Source organism: Mesoplodon bidens (genome assembly GCF_964165515.1).
Source record: "Mesoplodon bidens genome assembly, chromosome: 5".
Taxonomy (NCBI): domain Eukaryota; kingdom Metazoa; phylum Chordata; class Mammalia; order Artiodactyla; family Ziphiidae; genus Mesoplodon; species Mesoplodon bidens.
The window spans coordinates 125688131-125702350 of NC_138161.1; positions in this window are offsets into that span (position 1 = coordinate 125688131).

The following is a 14220-nucleotide window of genomic DNA, read 5'->3' on the forward strand; positions in this document are numbered from 1 at the left end:
TGATCTTACAAAACTCTAACAAACACAAGCTGGCTTTCTTAAGAAGCTATCAGGATTGGCAGAGTGAAGAGTTCAGCAGCAAAACTAGAAGTAAGAGGTGTCTAAATTGAACATCTAAAATGCAGGGTCAAAAGTGGAGGGTGCCAGGAGGATTTGACTGGAAACCTTCAGAGATCTCAGGACAGCCACATTTTTCAAAATCTCCGATGAAGTAAGGGCCTGGGTGGCAGGTTCTGTATGGCTGCAGAGTCAACAGGAAGCCTCCGTCTGCCTTCTTCCCCTCTACTCCATTATTGCCCCATTCACATCACCATTCTTGCATCTTTGAGCCACTGATCGATGTTCTGGAAGATTACAATGTGATCCTTTCCTATTGACTTCATTCAGGGTCTTCCTACATTTGATTCACTGAAGCTAACACTTACTTAGCTTCAGTGAATTTATGCATCAGAATCCGCCTACTGCTTAAAAAAGTAATTGACTCTTCTCTTCCAGGGAGGAAATTTTTAATTGTATTAAACTGTGTTAACTATATACTTGTGTCTCATTGCTATTTCTCAATTTTGCCTGAAGGTCTCAGGTTGGTATTTCACTAAGCTCTATTTTTAATTTATTCTCCTTGAAGGAGATACACCCCTAGATGGGGGGACCCATGGGGCCAGAGCCCTGGGAGAAATGGAAGAACATAACATTCTACAGGCACAAAAGTCTCCCTTCAAACCAGCTTCAAGAACTGCCCTGGGAACTCCCTGGCAGTCCAGTGGTTAGGCCTCTACGCTTTTACTGCAGGGGCTGCAGGTTCAATCTCTGGTTGGGGAACTAAGACCCCCCAGGCTGCACGGCCAAAAGAAAAAAAAACTTCACCTTCACCAAAAACACAGAATCTCTGTGCTAAGGAGAATCCCCTCATCTAGTAGGGAGTAGCATCTTGATGTTCATGACAAATGGCATCATCTTTCTGTATCCAGCTGGGTCACTTCAAGCTCAGGCCCAGCACCCTGCCCACTGAACAGTTCTCTGAGGCAAAGGGAAGTGTCACCTTGGGGTGATGAGAGTCCCTTTGTGGCTCACTCACGTGTTAGTCCATATGCTGGCTGTAGTCCTTGTTTGCTGTGATGGAACATAGAAAGCAAATAAAATAAACAGACAATGATGGTGAGGAACCAGCTTTGTCTAGGTCACATTGCCCCTCATTGTAATTCTAGCTCCAACCCATCAGGCATTTGGGAATTAATGTGAACCATGTAGTACAGCAAGCCCAGGAATCAGAGGCCCGGGGTCCTACTCACTAGCAAGGTGGCCTCAGACAAACCATTGCCTTGTCTGTCAAGTAGTCCCTCAATGAAATAGAGACTGGGGCAAGATCATTCTGGGGACTCCTTCCTTAGCAGAGGTCCTGGAGACTCCATTCACAAGTCCTATCTTCTTTCTGTGGTTTATGAAATAAAGTTCAAATGTATCAGCTTGGCTTTCCATGCCCTCAGCCCTCTGACCCCAACTTAGGCTCATGTCCTTTCCTCTATGCACACCTAACGCACAATCCATTCTAAAGAAGGTGGGAGAGGAGTATGCTCATCCTGAGCTTCACAAAGCCTGTGACATCTGTCGGCCTCCCCACAGCGCCTCCCAGGAACTAAGCCTTTTTTTCCCCTTCATTGAGTGCCCAGCTAACCTAGAATGTGGCATTTTCTAATTGCTCAATAAATACTTGTAAAATGAAGGAATTCCATGTGTTGCTTTTCCCAAGGTCATTTGTTTTTCAAGTGGTGATGTGCAAAGTTTAAAATGGCTGATTTTCAAGTACCAGTAGCTAGTGAGCACATTTCTTAAGGTTAGGGGAGTCTACTGATAGCCTTGAAGCTTTATCTTGTAGGTGCCTATATACCCTGTGTATCCCCCAAATTCTGTCCTTATTCTCAGTCCTTTTTTTTCATGCATTTTCTGGGTCCTGGCATGGCTTTCTCACTGCCTCTCATTTTTCCAAGCCCTGTACCACCTGTGAAGGGTTCTCAATCTCCAGGCATATTTCTCTCCTCTTCTAAAGTCCTATATCACTACCATTCACCTGTTACTTATTAATATGTAACATTTCACAGGGAAAAGCACAGAGATCAGGAGACTCAGATTCTTGGCCTAAATCAGTACTGAAATTATGAATAAGTGTCTTCACTGAGCCTAATAATGAGGAGGTCTGATGAATCTGGCCTCCAAATAAGTTTCAACTTTTGTGCTTAGTGAATGATAGGTTTGATGTGGAGCAGGGTTCTGTAAAGATTTCTAAGGCAGTCCTTGCGATCAGTGGGAAAGAGCTTAGTTACCAACTTTTGCTGTGGCCAGAGCAGGAATGGCGTCCGAGCACAAGACCCAGGACTAAAACTTCAGGAGTCTCGGGGCACGTGCCATCTTCCTTGTGAGGTCCTAACAGTATCTTTGCCTGGTCTTCCTCTGAAAGGGCTCTCCTTTGGTAACAGCTCTCACGCAGACCTTTGCTCAGTACCCTGCACATAGTAGCTACTCCATTAAGATATTTTGAATGAAGAAAGACTTAAACCTTGAAAAATTCTGCAGGTAGCCATTTTAATTAAATCAAAACACATTGAAAGAAATACATAGATTTGGGTTGTTTGGGTTTTTTTTGTTTTTGCGGTACGTGGGCCTCTCACTGTTGTGGCCTCTCCCGTTGTGGAGCACAGGTTCTGGACGCGCAGGCTCAACAGCCTTGGCTGACGGGCCTAGCTGCTCCACGGCACGTGGGATCTTCCCGGACCGGGGCACGAACCCGTGTTCCCTGCATCAGCAGGTGGACTCTCAACCACTGCGCCACCAGGGAAGCCCCAGACAAAGGTTAAATCTCCAAAATCTACAAATAGCTCAAGGAGCTCAATATCCAAAAAACAAACAATCCAGTTAAAAAATGGCTGGAAGACCTAAACAGACATTTCACCGAGGAGGACATACAGGTGGCCAAGAGGCACATGAAAATCTGCTCAACATCACTAATTATTAGAGAAATGCAAATCAAAACTACAATGAGGTATCACCTCACACCGGTCAGCATGGCCATTATCAAAAAATGTAGAAACAATAAATGCTGGAGAGGGTGTGGTGAAAAGGGAAACCTCCTGCACTGTTGGTAGGAATGTAAATTGATACAACTGCTATGGAAAACAGTATGAAAGTTCCTTAAAAAACTAAAACTAGAACAGCCATACAACCCAGCAATCCCACTACTGGGCATATATCCTGAGAAAACCATAATTCAAAAAGTCATGTACCACAGTGTTCATTGCAGCTCTATTTACAATACCCAGGACATGGAAGCAACCTAAATGTCCATCGAAAGATGAATGGATAAAGAAGAGGTGGCACAAATATACAATGGAATATTACTCAGCCATAAAAAGAAATGAAATTGAGTTATTTGTAGTGAGGTGAATGGACCTAGAGTCTGTCATACAGAGTAAAGTAAGTCAGAAAGAGAAAAACAAATACCTTATGCTAACGTGTATATATGGAATCTTAAAAAAAAAAAAAAAGGTAATGATGGACCTAGGGGCAGGACAAGAATAAAGAGGTAGACGTAGAGAATGGACTTGAGGACATGGGGTGGGAGGGGGAAGCTGGGGCGAAGTGAGAGTGGCATCGACATACATACACGACCGGATGTAAAAGAGTTGGCTGGTGGGAAGCAGCCGCATAGCACAGGGAGATCAGCTCAGTGCTTTGTGACCGCCTGGAGGGGTGGGACAGGGAGGGTGGGAGGGAGGCTCAAGAGGGAGGGGATATGGGGACATGTGCATGCATGTGGCTGATTTGCTTTGTTGTGCAACAGAAACCAACACGGTATTGTGAAGCAGTTATACTCCAATAAAGATCTATTTTAAAAAAAAATGAAAGGAGTAAAAAAATAAATAAATAAATAAAAATTAAAATGGGAATTTTTTGTTTTAAATGATTTTTTACATAGTCCATGAAAGAAACCATGTTGGACATTATTTTGTTCATGTGTGGTATTTTCTGTGTTTTCAGAATATGTTTTCATAATAACACTTCAGGATAGTCCTAGAATGGTTCACCTGTACAAAGACTTTTGTAGCATTAGTGTCACTCTTAAGCAACATGACATTGGCATTCTCCTGGGGGATTTCGTTTATCTCATCACCTTGGCAGCAAGATTAGCAAGTGATGGAGGAGGCAGCTCTGTGCATCGTGTGATGGAAAGTGTATGTTACAGCTGCACTTGGCGGCAAGCAACAGAAAACTCTAAACTACTGTGCTTGACTCAGAAGTCTGTCAGGGTTAGGCCATAAAAAGCCCCTGTTAGGGCTTCCCTGGTGGCGCAGTGGTTGAGAGTCCGCCTGCCGATGCAGGGGACACAGGTTCGCGCCCCGGTCCGGGAAGATCCCACATGCCGTGGAGCGGCTGGGCCCGTGAGCCATGGCCGCTGAGCCTGCGCCTCCAGAGCCTGTGCTCTGCAACGGGAGAGGCCGCAACAGTGAGAGGCCCGCGTACCACAAAAAAAAAAAAAAAAGCCCCTGTTAGGGAGTCCTGGGCAGGACAGCTCAAGTCTATGCCATTAAAGGTACAGCGTTATCACATCTTCAAAAAAAAAAAAAAAAAAACACTCCAGAAGACACCAGCATTCTATTGATCCCAATCCATGTGTCCAATCTCTTATCCAAGTATTTTTCCCCCATTGCTTACAATTCTCTGCCTTCCTCCAGCTCTGAATTGTCCTCCTGAATATCTCCTTTATATTCAACCCAATGAAATTCTAGTCATAATGAAAGTTCAAAATAAAGTGTTACCCTGTCCAAAAAAAAAAAAAGAGATGCAGCAGTGGGACTCTAAGCCTCTGTGACAGGCTAGAACCCGAATGGGCAAAAATGCTGCTCTTCTGATCTCCACGTGGAAAGTAGCCCATCAAAGAACCACACTGAACTGATGTATAAGCAAAAAGTAAAGTTCTAATGTGGTCTGCCACTAAAAATTTAGGTATGTTTGTTATTCAGTAGTTATCCCACCTAGCAACTAATGGCTAATGCATCATTCAAACAATACATATTTATTCAGCACCTACATTATAGTAGGCTCTAGTAAAATGGTGGAAACGAGATAAACACAATTTCTGCTCTCATAAGATGTATAATGTTCTTAGACATCTTCCTGCTCACTTGGTGAAAACCTCCCAATAACTCTCCTGAACACTGGATTATGTTAAAGTCTATCCTCTATGTGGTAGTGGTGGTGTGTGAAGAAAAATGTGAAATGATGTTACTGACCCATCTGTAGACAAGTAATCGGGCTGTGTTAACTTCATAACAAATAACCTGAAAATCTCTCAATCTTCACCAAAGATGAGTGAAGAAAATGTGAGGAGGGCACATAGGTAAGCTTGACAACCTGGGACCCAAGGTGGAACACATCACCTTCACTCACGCACCACTGGTCATATCATCCTCTCTAGGTGCAAGGGAGCTGGGAAATGTAGTTCCTGATGGATAATCCTTTTCCTTCAATTACTATGGAGAACTTATATAGTCCTACATAGCAAAACCTAAACTCACAGAAAGGACTATAACAAGAACACGTTTCTGGTAACTTTCAGTTCATAGCTCTGAACTAGAACTGTGCAATGACTGCACAAGTCATCACATCAGAAGAGGGTCCATTTCCAAGTTCTGATTCATAAGATCTTCCAAAGTAGAGCCAGTACGTATTGAATTTGGATTCACGTGGAAGCACCTCAGACATCTCTGGAGAAACAGGGGAACTGCTCTAAGCTACATTCTCCAACTCCAGCTGAATCATCAGAGCCACTGCTGTGGTTAAGAAAAAACATGAAGACAGACTTAGGTCACTATCAGAGCTGGAATCACCATTCTAAAACACACAAAAGGACAACCATTTGTAAAGCACTAAATAATCCACAACTCAGAAATAAACCACACAGACAATATTTTAATCGACCAGTTTAAAAAAAAACTAAAAACCTAAACACTAAAGAAATGAACAGAAAATTGAAACAAAAAGAGATGAGCACCCGTCACAAAAAATAGATGTCACCTCACTTGTAGAAAGGAGTATTTCTGGGTTTAGGGAGGAGGGATGGACTGTGAAATGTGAGTGCTGGGATGTGTTGCTTGCAGTGATGATGACATTTTTTCCTTCAGCTTCTGTCAGCCAGGGAAGTCATCCCACCTCACAGCAGGATTATTCAAGCTTGGGGAAGCAGTGTCTGTAATTTAACCTCCCATCACAGCCTTTAAGATGTCTATATTCTCCCTTGGAATTTCAGACATGGGGAAGTTTCAATGCTGAAAAGTAAAAAATCCATCCAGGTGTGAGCAACTCCTCAGCCTTCTGCCTTCCACTCCCAGGCCCTCATAGCAGTGTTTTAGGGCACGTGGCTTCCCACGGGATTGCCCTGGAGGAGAAGCCAAAAGAATCCCAAGTTTTGCTTTCGGGTGATCACACTGGGTGATTAGCTGGACTCTTGCCTTCGACCCAAAGAAAACTGGATGCAATTCTGTGATGCTCAGTGTTGAGCTGCAGAGAAGGGGTAGCATTTTCTCCCTCAGAATCGCTCCCCCTGGGGAGCTTTCCTCAGCCCTTCCAGGCAGAGATCTTTGTAGCTGCCACTTTTATTTGATTGCTTTGGACCTCTTTGTGTCTGCCTGGGTCCTGAGCCCCACTGGACAGGACCAGGGTCATTAGGAGCGATTTTATACCCAAGCTCAATGTATTCAGTGGCTCCTGGTACATAAGAGTGACAGTATTTTCCATTTTCCCTGCTTTAACATCTGTCTATATCGACTATACTGTATGGTCAGTGTAGTGAGAAGAGGAGGAAAACAAAATGCCTAGTTTAAAAGCTCATAAAGAAAAGGGGGTAGGAGCAGGAGAGTAAAAGGAGAGAGCCTGTCCTGTTTAGAAAAGCCTATTGCCCTACCCAGGGCAAAGGGAGCAAAAGTTCCCCATGTGATTTACCAAAAGGGTTTCCTCTGTGGGAAAGAAGGGTTGTTTTGAGCTTCAATATGTTTCCTTTTTCTGGAAGTGTTCAAAACACTAACCAAAGGACTTTTTACTGAGTGGAATAGTAACCTGGACTTGAGGAAGAGAGGAAACTGGAGAGAAGTCTGCTCTGAATAGTAGTTTGCTGGTAGTCCTTCAGGATCCCAGGTGAAGAATGCAGCATACATAAGTCAGGATTCTCCAGAGAGAAAGAGGGTGTATGTGTCTGTGTGTGTGGGAAGAGATACAGAGACAGACAGAGTCAGAAACACAGAGAGATTTTAAGGAATTGGCTTACTTGATTGTAGAGGCTGACAAGTCTCAATTCTGTGGGATAGACCAGCAGGCTAGAGACGCAGGGAAGAGTTGATGTAGCAGTTCAAGTCTGAAGGCCGTCTCCTGGCAGAATTCCTTCTTTTCAGGGCAGGTCAGTCTTTTTTCAACTGGTTAGATGAGGCCCATACACATTTGGAGGGTAACTGCTTTACTCAAAATCTACTGATTTCAGTGTTCACCTCATCTACAAAATACCTTCAGAGAAAATCTAGAATAATGTTTGACCAAATGGCTGGGTCTCATGACCTAGCCAAGTTGACACAAATTAATCTGCTCAAAGTGCTTCTGCAAGATTCATCCAGAAGATAGTCTGGGGGCTCTGTTCCCCCTCCTCTGCTTTTCTCTGCACAGTGTAGGGTCTGGAGCCTTGGATCTGATACTTCCATCTTACAGGACAGCCCAGATTTTGTAGGGTTAAATGCTTATATAATTCGAGTGGCCCTCTTTAAGAAAAAGAAGAAAAACATATAAAACAATGTCCCTCATTTATCTCAGACATTGCCAGCGGGGGGGTGGGCGGCGAGGGGGGCGGGGGGAGGCAGAGGTACAAACACTTTGGAAACCAGCAAGCAGTTTTTTATAAAGGTAGCTGTTCATCCACCTTATGACAATGCAATTCCAAAGAAAATGAAAACTTGTGTTGACAAAGTAACTGAAAAAGAGTTTTATGGCAGCTTTATTCATAACAGACCCAACCTGGAAACAACCCAAATGTCCATCCAGCTAACAATGGTATATTCACACAATGGAATTCTACGCAGCAATAGAAACACATGGATTACTGATGCACACAAAAACATGGTTAAATCTCAACTTCAAGCTGAGCTACAGATGTCAGATGAAAAAGAGTGCACAGTGTATTATTTCATTTGTTGAAGTTCTAGAACAGGGATAAAGCTAATTTGTAGTGAAGGCAGATCAGTAATTGTCTGGGGCTGGTGTGGAAGCTAATTGACCTCAAAGGGGCAAAAGAGAACTTTCTGGGATGTTAGAAATGTCCTAAATTTTGACTGGGAAGGTGGTTACCCTTGTCAAAATTTGTCAAACTTATTGAATTGCACAGTTAAAATGAATGTATCTTAGTTTATGGAAATCATTCCTTAATAAGGTAACTTAAAATTATAAAACAAAGTATAAAAGTGAATATGTATTGAGAACTAAGAAATCTCAGCAAAGGAAAGCTGTTGAAGCTGAAAAACAGAAATATCTCCAAGTCCAGAAAAAAAATCGTATTATTATTATCATTATATCCGAGAGGCTTCTATAACACGTTTCTTCTTATGTTTTTGACCGTATACTTTTCTGTAGCCTTCTCATATGATGGAGGTCTTGTAATTTATCTCTAGAGAAATTATAAAGTTATTTCAGTATTTCCTATGGCGTGAAAGCATGACATTTTCTTTTCAACTATTGAAAAAATGTTCTGTCCAGGCCATTACTGCTATTGCTAGATGGGGCCCCCTCACTTGGACAATTAAGCATACTTATTCTGACCCTGGCCATAAATATGAGTTTTCCTTCATTCTCTTTTTTTTTTTTTGTGGTACGTGGGCCTCTCACTGTTGTGGCCTCTCCCGTTGTGGAGCACAGGCTCCGGGCGCGCAGGCTCAGCGGCCATGGCGCACAGGCCCAGCCGCTCCGCGGCATGTGGGATCTTCCCAGACCGGGGCACGAATCCGTGTCCCCTGCATCGGCAGGCGGATTCTTAACCACTGCGCCACCAGGGAAGCCCTCTTTTTTTTTTTTAATTTTTAAAAATATTTGGCCACACCTTGTAGTTTGTGGGATCTTAGTTCCCCAACAAGGGATCAAACCCAGGCCCTTGGCAGTGAAAGTGCAGAGTTCTAACCACTGGACCACCAGGGAATTCGTTAAAGTTACTCAAGCTCAGTGAGAACAATGAGCTACATTTCAGTAAAAAATTATAACTCCCAGATTCTTAGATGGGATCCTCCCTGCGTTATGGGATGGATTTAGATGGCTAACACCAGGCTGTGGTTAAGTTTAAAGACCCCCCCCCACCATGTTGGGAACAATTAAATCATACTAAAGATAAATGAGCCTAATAACACTAGAAAGTTAGCCTGGGTTCCTTATGAAAAATGCCAATATCTCATTTCCCTTAAAGACAGAGATTGGTACGGAACAGATTGGATCAGGCAACTGGAAAAATACTAGGTCACACCTAATGAAACTCAGTGGCTCTGAGGCACCAGTCTATGGCCCTGGCTTCCACCAGGATGGATAGGAATATGTACTTTAGGATTCCCTCGTTCTCAAGGCCACCTGAGTGCTAATTTAGATATGACTCCAGCAAATTTGCCATTAACACGAACCCGATGGACCAAGAGATCTGTATTACAGTGGTAGGACCACTTAACAGCTATTTTTGTGCCTTCAGTAGGGTTGGGAGATGTAACTGCCCACATTGAAGCCTTAACAGAATCCACCCAAAAGGCCTAAATGATAGTTAACCAGGCTATTAGTCTACTGAATTCTGAGGTCTCTATGATGAAGAAGCCTGGGTTACAAAGTCACATGGCCCTCCATAACCTTACAGCGTCTCAAGGAGGCACCTGCACTGTAATTCAAACTGAATGCTACATTTTCATATCAGAAGAAACTTCTAATATTACACATTTAAAGACACATGAAAAAATCAGATTTCTGCCTTAAGTGTTTCACTTCCTAGTCTTAGTGATTGTTTAGGGAGTTGGTTTGGTTCCAGAAGCTCATGGCTTAAATCCCTATTTAAGACTTTATTAATATTACTAGCTGTATTATTTACATCCTGTCTGTTTCATAAGATTGCTGTCTCTTGTGTTACCCAATGTGTAACCAGGCCTCCAGCAAAATTAATGAGGGCTAAACATCTTGAGGCAGTTGATCATATAAATAACTCTAAATAGAATAATTGTAATAGTACAACTCTAGATATGGGAAGAAGCAACAAGGGAAACATTTCCTGGATCATAATAGACTAGTAAGACAGGTGATTCTGTTACCGAGTCCAAGCTCACTCTGCTCGCCTCACGACAGGCCAATAAATTCAGACGAGGTGTTGAGCCAAGAAACAGTGACTTTATTCGAAGCCTGCAGACTGAGAAGATGGTGGACTAGTGTCCTAGAGTACCATCTTGTCAGGGTTTGGATGCCAGTTCCTTTTATAGCACAAAGAGGGGGAGGAGATGAGGAAGTAAAGTAAAAAGGCCATAAGTTTTGCAAAATATCCCCTGGAATGGCCAGCCTCAGGGAGGGGATGTGTTAATTTCTTCTTCCTTGCAGCCATCCACAGGTGGACAGGGTCAGGATGTTTCCCTGAACAAAGGCCCTTTGGTTTAACATTCAGGGAGAAGGTCAGGGTTCCCAGAGGCAGGCCATTACATATAGACAATATCCTTTTAGCGAACAAAAGCAACAGGAAGAAAAGGTTAAAGTAAAAGAAACAGATGCAACATGTAGTCAGATTTGGCTCTCCCCTGTTACAATTCAGAGAATTTTCATGTTCAGCACTGGCTTTATACTCAAAATCCAAAGAATTTTAGATTATCAACAGGGCCTAATCAAAAAAACAGCACATTGAGTGGCCTATCAACAGAATCCTCACCTGATGAGCCATTTTTTTTTCAGTTGACATATATCATAATCCAGCAGGATGACAATTTGAAGAATTTGGTCTGGAACACAGAAAAGAGCTCTTGGCACTTGATTCATGGAGAAAGGAGTGAATTAACCCCACTTACTCTATCTTCCCTACTAAGACTTGATTTAGTTCATCTGATTGTAAGTCTTCATCTTTCAGCTGTTTCCATGTACTTGTATACTTTTGTCAGATTTGACTCCCTGCCTCCTAAACTAATGTTAATTTAAAATCTCACATCACCTAGCCATTTCACTGAAATGTATGATTATTTAATGCCAGCACTTAATTGCCCAAGACATTAAAATAACTATCAAAATGCCAAGCTTGGCAGACAGAGCCTATTGTCCGTAAATGACATTTTCAGTGGTTACTTTAAAGGGCTCAGCAGCTGTCATCCCCTGGGCAAGAGCTGGCAAATTGTTTTGCAAAATATCAACTTCTCTCAAAATAGAAACACATGCTGCTGATTATCAGTGCTTCTCTTTGAAAAAGATAATTACAATACTTTACTCTTGGATGGTTCTTCATACCTTATAAACCATTCTATTATCTCATCTCTTGAAATTAATTCTTATTCCCAGTTCATGTAAAAGGAAATCACGATTGTTTCAATTATCAGTCAAATATTTAAGGCTTCCTTGTATATTTCTCGTCTTTCTTGATGTTGGGTTTGGTCATGTGGCTTGCTTTGACCAATGGAATTGCTTAGTGTCTATGAGGCAAGCAAAGGCAGGGATCTAGCTTGCCATGTGCCGGAAGGCACACCTTCCGGGCTTCTTATGTTGTGTGAAGAGCTTCCCCCAGGTAGCTCCTGTGCCTTCTGCCCAGGCCACAGCATTAGCCCATGTAGAGGACTGAGTTTAATCCACAATGAGGAGACAAGGCCAGCTCACCCCTTGAAGCAGAGGCACTCCAAATCAGCCGATCTGCAGTGGATCTACCGACTACAAACACAAGAATAAATACCCATTGCTGTAACTGAGTTTGGTTACAAAGCATTATTGTCGATACAGAACCTGAAGTTTAGAGAGGTTGGAAAATTTTCCCAGTGTGAAACGGCTGGTAACTGTTGACAATGAGATTCACACCCAGGTCTCTTATACTCTGAACAGATTGCTTTCCCTACTGTACAGCTCAGTGGGGCGTGAATAAGAGAAAATATCCTTATGCACTTATTCTTTCACTGTCCTTTAGAGGCACCCCTCCATAGCCCCATGTTCAGTGGAATGGTTTTGTGAAGGCAGAGCAAAGAAATATACTTTTCTCTTTTGGTTCTATATGTCAGAGCAGATTCTAGATGAGACAGGAAGCCCAGTCCCTCATGTCTTGTTAATGTCTTTCAAGTTAATGGCAGACTTGAAATGGAAACTTCAGAGGACTAGAGATTAAAGAAGGGATATATTGTTGTGATTAAGAGCACAAACTTTGGAATCAAGCAGACTTAGGCTTCAATACTGGTTAACACTCTATGTGTGAGATATATAGAGAGAGATATATAATTTGGATACATTGTTTAATTTTCCTAAGCTTTAGTTTCCTAACATATAAAATGAGTGCAGCACTATGAACCTTACAGGATTATCCTGAAGATAAATGGCCTGATATAAAAATAGGGTCTGATGCTTATTAGTATTAAAATTATGGATTCTAGAAGTAGGCTGTCTAATTAGGCTGTGTGATCTTTCATTTAATGTGTGGACTTAGGTGAATTCATAAACTCTGTTCATTAGACTACTTTCATATAAAATGGGGACAGGATTGTATTTATAGGATTACTTCATAGATTAAATATGATAATAAAGGATCTGACATACAGTATGTATTCAATATATTTTAGCTATTATTTTCCTTTCTTAATAAGTACAGAGTAAAGAGTAGCTTTATTAAAAAAAATTTCATTATGATTATTCTACACTCTGATGCTATAGGGGATTGGAAAATTCTGGTAAATTCTCAATCTCTTTGCAGGGAGACTTTTTTGAGTATAAACTCAGTGCTGAACATGAAAAGAAAATTTCCAAAGGACAAGTTGCTAAAAGCTTAAACTTTTAGAACTAGAACCTTGATCACATGTTATGTGAATATTCTTATTTTATAGAATGTTACAGTGCAAACCAAAGCCCAAGTCCCTTACTCCCAAATGCCAGGGAGAAAAGGATGGTATGTGTGTGTGTGTGAGACACAAAGGCTTTCAAAGGCCAGACAGGTAACATAAATGCATATGGAATAAGAAAATAGTGAGTTGTGAGTACAGGTGAAAATGTAAAAGTTAAGCCCTGCTTTAAGAAATTCAGTTTCCAAATTCTGAACACATTATGTTGGCAAAACAAGGCATGTCTACAAGGTACATTCCACTGATGTCTCTCTTTGGGTGGCAGGGGAGGACATTTGTTTCACAGCCCTTGCTGGCAGTGGAAGGTAGTGAGATATTTCTGTGTTCACTGATGCAGTGAGGATGTCAGATGTCCTTGAGCATCTATGTGCATGGGCTGATTTCTACTCAGAAGAGACTGTTCTGAAGGTTTGTGTACAGGTACAGGGAACAGATCCTGGAAAGGAGTGGGGAGCTTGCTGTCCACCCACCCTTGTGCCAGAGCATGGTGCAGAGTTGGGCAGGGTGATGTGTTAATGGAACCTCTAGGACTGTGCATTAAATCACATGTATGTGTAGTGGCCCTGCAACACCAGGGACCATGGAGTTACATCAGAGCCCTGTGTAGGGATGACTGTTTTCTGAGAAGCCCTGTGACCCGAGCAGCACAATGTGAGGCCCTAACAGCACATAACACAAAAGAACAAACACATCTTCCCCTACTGCTATAGAACAGACAGGGGGGGATTCTTTTTTTGTCATTGTTTTGTTTTCGTTTTTAATTTAATTTTTATTTTATATTGGAGTATAGTTGATCAACAATGTTTTATTAGTTGCTGGTGTACAACAAAGTGATTCAGTTATACATATACATATATTCATTCTTTTTCAGATTCTTTTCCCATATAGGTCATTACAGAATATTGAGTAGAGTTCCCTGTGCTATATATTGGGTCCTTGTTGGTTATCTATTTTATATAGAGTAGTGTGTATTATATATGTCGATCCCAAACTCCTAATTTATCCCTCCCCCAACCTTTCCCCTTTGGTAACCGTAAGTTTGTTTTTGAAGTCTGTGAGTCTGTTTCTGTTTTGTAAATAAGTTCATTTGTATCATCTTTTTAGGTTCTTCATC